General features: G+C 43.7%; 1 long non-coding RNA gene across 1 annotated transcript; it reads left to right on the top strand.

Moving 5' to 3' along the window:
- Positions 1-2008: 2008 nt before the first annotated feature.
- LOC142830856 (uncharacterized) lies at positions 2009-3068 on the top strand. The gene is made up of 2 exons (XR_012906385.2): positions 2009-2417; positions 2682-3068. It is a non-coding gene; the product is annotated as an uncharacterized LOC142830856 (long non-coding RNA).
- Positions 3069-6530: the final 3462 nt, after the last annotated feature.

Here is a 6530-nt window from a genome sequence, read left to right as displayed (position 1 = left end):
CCAACTAGAATTGGCAACCCTATTGAACATAAAACATGGGTGCCTTCAAGCCTCGATTCTCATCAGTGTGAAACGCTTCGTGCGTCAGATTCCAAGTTTCTTATGTCCATTATATCAGTGTGTTCATGAAATGAGAACATGGGAAACATCTTTCAGATGTTGGGGGACAGCAGGGCTGTTATCAGAGAAGAAATAGTCAGTTTCTTTAGGAGCTTATGCTCCAGTTATCTGATTGGCCCGTGGAAAGGACAAGGTAGGAAAGGAATGGCAAAGGTTACCAAAGCAGAGAATGGAGGATCAAGAGGAGTAAGCAAAAGGGACTGACAGCATCTTCGAGGCCGCTCGCCAATCTTTCTGTTATTGCCCTTTCCCCATGGCTCCTAGTGAGGGCGATGGTCAGAGCAACACAGATAAGCAGATACTTTCTTGAGAAATTAGCTCATAGAAGCTCAGGGATGTCCCTAGCAATAGCTGGGAGCTGCTGCTGCAGCAGCAGAGCACAGTAAGGCCTAGTGAGAGCCCTCTGCCCCCCCAGAACATTCATAGTCCTGTGGTGCGTGTCAGTGAGATCAACGGTTTGGAGTCTGAACAATTTTTTGTCTGAGTGGTTGTTTGCCTAAAATCTCCTCTTCTTCCTCCTCTTCCCAGTCACTTGGCTATGAGCCACTTTCGCCACTTTAGGTGCTGGTGGGGGGTTTCCACTATATACAGGGTGTGCAGTTTGGTTCAATGGTTCTCAAATTGTTTCCAGCACTTCTGTTCCCCACTGCCCTTTGTGCTCTCCCCCATCCCGCCCTGCTCTTAAATGTGTTTACTCTTTGTCCTTCTTTCTCACCTGCTTATTCCACTCCTTTCTGTTATCACCCAGCCTACTCCTAATTTAAATTAATACATTACAAGAGAAGCAGCAGTGGAGCTAAACCATGTGCCCAGCATGCCCTGATCACTTTGTATGTGCACTGTATTCCTTTCCCCAAAAATGTTTTCTATGTCTGCAAGCTCTTTGAGGCAAGGGATCTCTCTGGTGGTCTGTTTGTACAGCATCTAGCACGATAGGATTCTGATTGGGGCTTCTGATTGGGGCTTCTGAGTTGCCATTCAAATAAATAACTGTAAATAAGGGCCAGACCCCTTTTGTATTCACCTCCCCACTCACTTTGCTCTGAAGACCAGCTCCTGGCTGGCCCTCACACAGATGCATGGGAGTGGGGGGGGGGGAGAGGAAGCACAAGAAGCTTTTCATCCCTTGTACTCTCTGTATATGGGCATGTCCCTGTGCTGTGTATTTCCCAAGGAGTGCAAAGAAGGAAGGAGGTGGACTACATAGCCACAGTGCTCTCGCTGCATCACCTGACTGGAAAACGGATGGTGGCACCTCCACACCTTCAATCGCACACCAAGCAGCTCCAAAAACAATGTGTGTCCCTCTGGGGCAGTGCACTTCTACACCTCCCCACAGCTGGGCCCATTTCTTTCCTGAATTCTTCACGTATAAAAATCACCAGAGAATTTTGATTAATCAAGGCTATCCCCAAGGAGCAATACCTACAGTAATACAATTATAAAGGGCACACAGTTATGTTAGGGCATTTTAAAGACAGTATTTCAGCCTCAGACTCTTGTTTTTACATGCATATGGAGCTCATTGCATCCACAAAGGCAAGTTCCGTCAAATTATATTTTCCCATGAAAACTGAGTCATTAGTGGGTCATTGTTCACCCGTGGGCACAACTATACAGGATATGCATGTGCAAAGTGAACATGTGTGCTTATTTGCACAATTACTTGCACATACAAAATTATACAATGAAAAAAATGGGTAGTCAGCAGCTTGAGACTGTTTAAAAATTTTGGGGTCTAATGTTCAATCCGTCTCTTGCATTTTATTAATTATAGACCCGTCCCCAACTAATATTGGGTTTACTATTGTGCTAGCCACAGCACAAACACATATTTGGAGACACCCCTTGAGACACTCCTTGCCCAGTTTACAATTTACAATGGGAATAACGCATGTACATCCCTAGCATAGCATGAGGAAACTAACTCATCTCCTGTTGCCTTGCATGTCTGATGAAGAAATATTTCAATCTATTGTTTTTCTGATAATTAATGAAAATTACAGGATTTTGTTTTGATCCTTTGCAAACACAAAACCCAGCACCAAAGAAAAACCCTCCCTGCTAACCCCCTAACAAGGAGAATGTTGAGTTCTGTAATATGCATCACTCACACAGGAGCCTGCATCTCAGACCCTCTGCTGCTCCTGGAGGCAGCTTTTAACTGCAAGATTCTTTGTGGAGTGACTCCAAGACAGCCAACACCATCCCTGACCGCTCTGCTTTCTGCAGCTTCCAAGCAGCCTGTCCAAACCACCCTTGAGCAGTGGCGTGGCTTGCAGGAAGCAGCCAACGAGGTAAACATTTTTCTACTAAATAACTGATGAAAACCAGGTCCTGTGCAACTAGGAGGAACATACGGTGGGCTGAGGAGAGAACAAGTAAAAGCTGTCGCTGGGAAATGAAGCAGCATTTTTAAGATAAATATGTAAGGAAGGGAATGAAATAGCAGGGTGAGATGCTGCAGCAGGGAGGAAGCTACAGCTAGAAAGGGGAATAGATTAAAATTTGGTGTGACATGGAATTAATTCTTTTAATATGTATCTTTTTTTCTTTTTTAGGCTAGCTATAAAGTGTTGGAAAAGGTTTCATACACTGAAGGCAAATGGAAAGCACTGGGGTCCCAGATGGTAATTCCAAGCTATGGCAATTTTTGTTTTGTTCTACTGAAAAGGGCTCTTTAGGGAATAAAACCTCATGTAATTTCCAGCAGTGACAATTTAATCAGTGTTAAGACTTTTTTAAAAAAGAGGATTCCCCCATTTTAACATTTGTGTATTAATTTTTGCACTTTCATGTATATTTCTGCTATCTCCCATCGACATGTTGGGATTGGTCTCCATAGTGAAGGATTCCCTCCCCCCCCCCCCCCGTGGGCAATGTGAAGTCTGACTTGCATCCGGTGTAAAACCGTCCCTTAGTGAAATAAAGAGAGCTGTCATGCCGTGCGCTTTGTGTGAACATTCCATGTGCCTCCACTGCCTGTAACACATGACATATTACATGCAGCATGACATGCTTATTTTAAATACCAGCCCCAAGTGTAGCTAGAGCTCTATAATGCCATCACTGGAAATGCCCAAAGGGGATTAGCATATCACATGTATAGTAGCTGAGCAGCGGGGGAGGAAAAATGAATTACTCAATATACCTTAATTGGCTGGCTGAATGTGCTGAACAATCACACTGTTCAACTTCTGGAGATGTAGAGATTCCGAATCTTGACTACCAGGGAAGTCCCAAGTCTCATGAGAATATTCCAATCACTCAGTGATTGTTAGTCATGTTACCCAGCTATTTTAGATTCATGTGTCAGGTATTTGCCTCTCAATGGGACTTAGAAATGATTTAGGAGCCTGTTACATGCAGTAACAAACAACGTTCCCTCTAATTTTTTTCCTCTATGTGCAGATTTTTTGCATCCATATGTGGAATAATTTTTATATGCACGAAGACACGTGCAAATGTGCACCAATGGTATAAACAAAAAACCTAGCTTTGGGCGCCCTACTAATAAGCTGAGCAGCATTTCAATTTCTTCTGAGTGACTGCACAAGTGCACAAATTACAGGGAACTCTGGTTACAAACAACCAGCTCAACACACATAGCGGACAAGGCTCTCCCTTTCAGTCTTTTTTGATCCAATACAGATTATTAACCTAACTGCTGAAGGTGTAATAAGAGGATCCAAAGTGGGAGGGGGGGCTGGCTCTATGCCCCTTTAGGAAGGGACAGAGCCAAGGACGGTCAACCCTCAGTGAAGCCGGAATCGTGGTGTGGACTCCCCCTTCTCCCCTCAGCCCTCAAAGCCACATGGAATGGCGAAGTGCTGCTCTCACAGCAGTTCAAAGGGGCCCAGGGCTCCAGCTGCCACCACTACTGAAGTAACACTGGTGGTGGCTGGGAGCTCTGGGCCACTTTGAAACGCCAGATGTGCCTGGGTATAATTTTAAGGTATTTTATTACAAGGGTCTGGCTATTATTTACTTATGGTTTCCAGACTAAAGGTTCATGCCAACTCCCTCTGAAGTCAATGGAAAGATCACTACTGACTTCAATGGGAGTTAGAAAAAATAATTTTGCTCTTTATAAAATATTTGGTTTGCTTTGTTGATGAGGCAAGGAGCCCCATCACCCTCAGCTCTGATTTGCTCCCAACTTGCAACCAATTCTGGCCTGTTTGCAGCATGTGAATCCATTGAATTCCTTTTGTGACCATCTCATCTTCCAATGGATAGTACCTCCAAGTCTGGGGGCTTGTGGCTGCTGCTATCACTTGTTGCTGTGCCACAATCTGTCTAGGGGTATGTCTAGACTACATGGCTCCATTGACGGAGCCATGAAGATGAGTTTACTAGACATAGGAAAATAAACTGGTGATTTAAATAATCGCTGCTTAATTTACATAAAAATGGCTGCTGCATTGTGCCAATCAGCTGTTTGGTGGCACAACGCGGTAGTCTGGATGCTCCGCGGTCGACAACGGAAGCCTTTGTCAACCGTTCCGGTAAACCTCATTCCAGGAGGCATAACAGAGAGGTCGACAAAGCCTTCTGTTGTCGACCACGGAGCATCCAGACTACCGCGCTGTGTCACCAAACAGCTGATCGGCACAGCGTGGTGTCCATGTTGATGTAAATGAAGGGGCGATTATTTAAATCGCCGCTTCATTTTCCTATGTCTAGTAAGCTCATCTACATGGCTCTGTCGACGGAGCCATGTAGTCTAGACATACCCTAGGTGTCAAAAGTGCATGCCCTGCTCCTCCAGTGGAGAAAGAAACGTCTATTATATCAGATTTTACCCAATGAATACTTAGCAGCACTGAAAAGTGACATAGCAATACTATGTTATATGACATTTTCTCTCTCTCTCGGGCACTGGCTGCAATGGGGCACAATGATGATCACACTTAGGCCACTATGATTTTGTGCTAATCATCTACAAAGCGCTGCCATTCCAACAAGTTCTGTGCTGCTGCTGCTGCTCTCTCTCTCCTGCTCATTCTAAGCATCTGAACCCGAGTGTTTCCAAGTGCTTTGTGAGTTGTATAATCAGCCCCCTGATACTTGCCAGACTACCATGCCTAGTGCATACCCTATATGTTGACTGACTTGTGAGAGTGCACACGGAGGGAACACAAGGAGCCTCCACCTCTTGTGTCACAATCAGAGCGTTTGCTCCTTCCATCTATCCCACGGTGTTCCAAAGGGATTCACACTCCTGTGCTGGGGCGTGGGGAGAACAGTTCAGCTTTGCATTGCTGCTAACATAGGATGGTGCCTCAAAGGTAATAGCTTATTAAAACAGTTAATTTAATTAGTACTGGGTTTATACACAGCCATGTAGCTTTCCTATAAGCCCTTATGGAAAAGTCATATAGCATTTAACAGAAAAACATACATTTGCTCTATTTTTAACCATCTTAAAGTCCTGTTATAGAATTCCATAGGATGAATAAAAAACTTTATAGCAATATATAGTAGCACTATCATTATCAAATCTACACATTATTTTCTATAGAACAGGGGGTAAGCAATCTTTTCAAACCCAAGAGCCAGAGTAAACAAAATTCAGAACCAGTTGTCAACAAAGAGGTGTATAAGAATGCCCATGTGCATGGCTGAAAATATACAACTTAATATGATTGATAATTGACATGATGATAGCATAAATAAAACATTGTACTCATAGACTTTATTTAATGGGACGTCTGCTGCTGCATCTTTTCTCATATTTCTTTGAAATTCACATCATAACTGGTCATATCCATCTTCATGCATGCATTCAGGTTGCTTTCTGTAAATGTTATGGCAGGGGCTGGAGATGTGGGGTGCAGGAGTCTGAGTTGGGATATATGAGGGACTCAGGGTAGTGGGATGGGATGTATGAGGAGCTGAGAGCAGGAGTTTTGAGTTTATGATGGACTCAGGGCACAGGGTTGTACTGTTTGGGAGTGGGGGTGAAGGTATGGAGGATAAGAAGGCGGGGTTGGTCCTCCAGTGGCCTAATGGATAAAACCTTATTGGTTCCATCCCTATTCATTATATAGGATTTTTTCATAAAGGAATGTATTTAAAGTGTGTAGCTAGTATTAAATGCTGAAAAACAATAGTATGATTGAGATTTTTCAAATACACATAAAGACATTCAAACTGTCATACTCAAATGATAAGGTGGGTGAGGTAATATCTCCCATTGGATCCATTTCATGATTGTGTATTCCAAACATGTAAGAAATTTCAGATCTTCAACCAGGTGTACCATTTCAGATTTTGGTATGGGGAGGGGCGGTACCTGTGCATGTGCAATAGTGGGGGGAAAGCAAGTGAGGGCATGGTTGGGAGACTTAGGACAGTAGCTTTAGCAATGTTACTAAGTATGCTTAGCACTAGCCAAAGAGCAAATC

Source organism: Pelodiscus sinensis, chromosome 10 (genome assembly GCF_052426305.1).
Source record: "Pelodiscus sinensis isolate ZL-2025 chromosome 10, ASM5242630v1, whole genome shotgun sequence".
NCBI lineage: Eukaryota > Metazoa > Chordata > Testudines > Trionychidae > Pelodiscus > Pelodiscus sinensis.
This window is presented reverse-complemented; position numbering and strand designations above follow the sequence as displayed.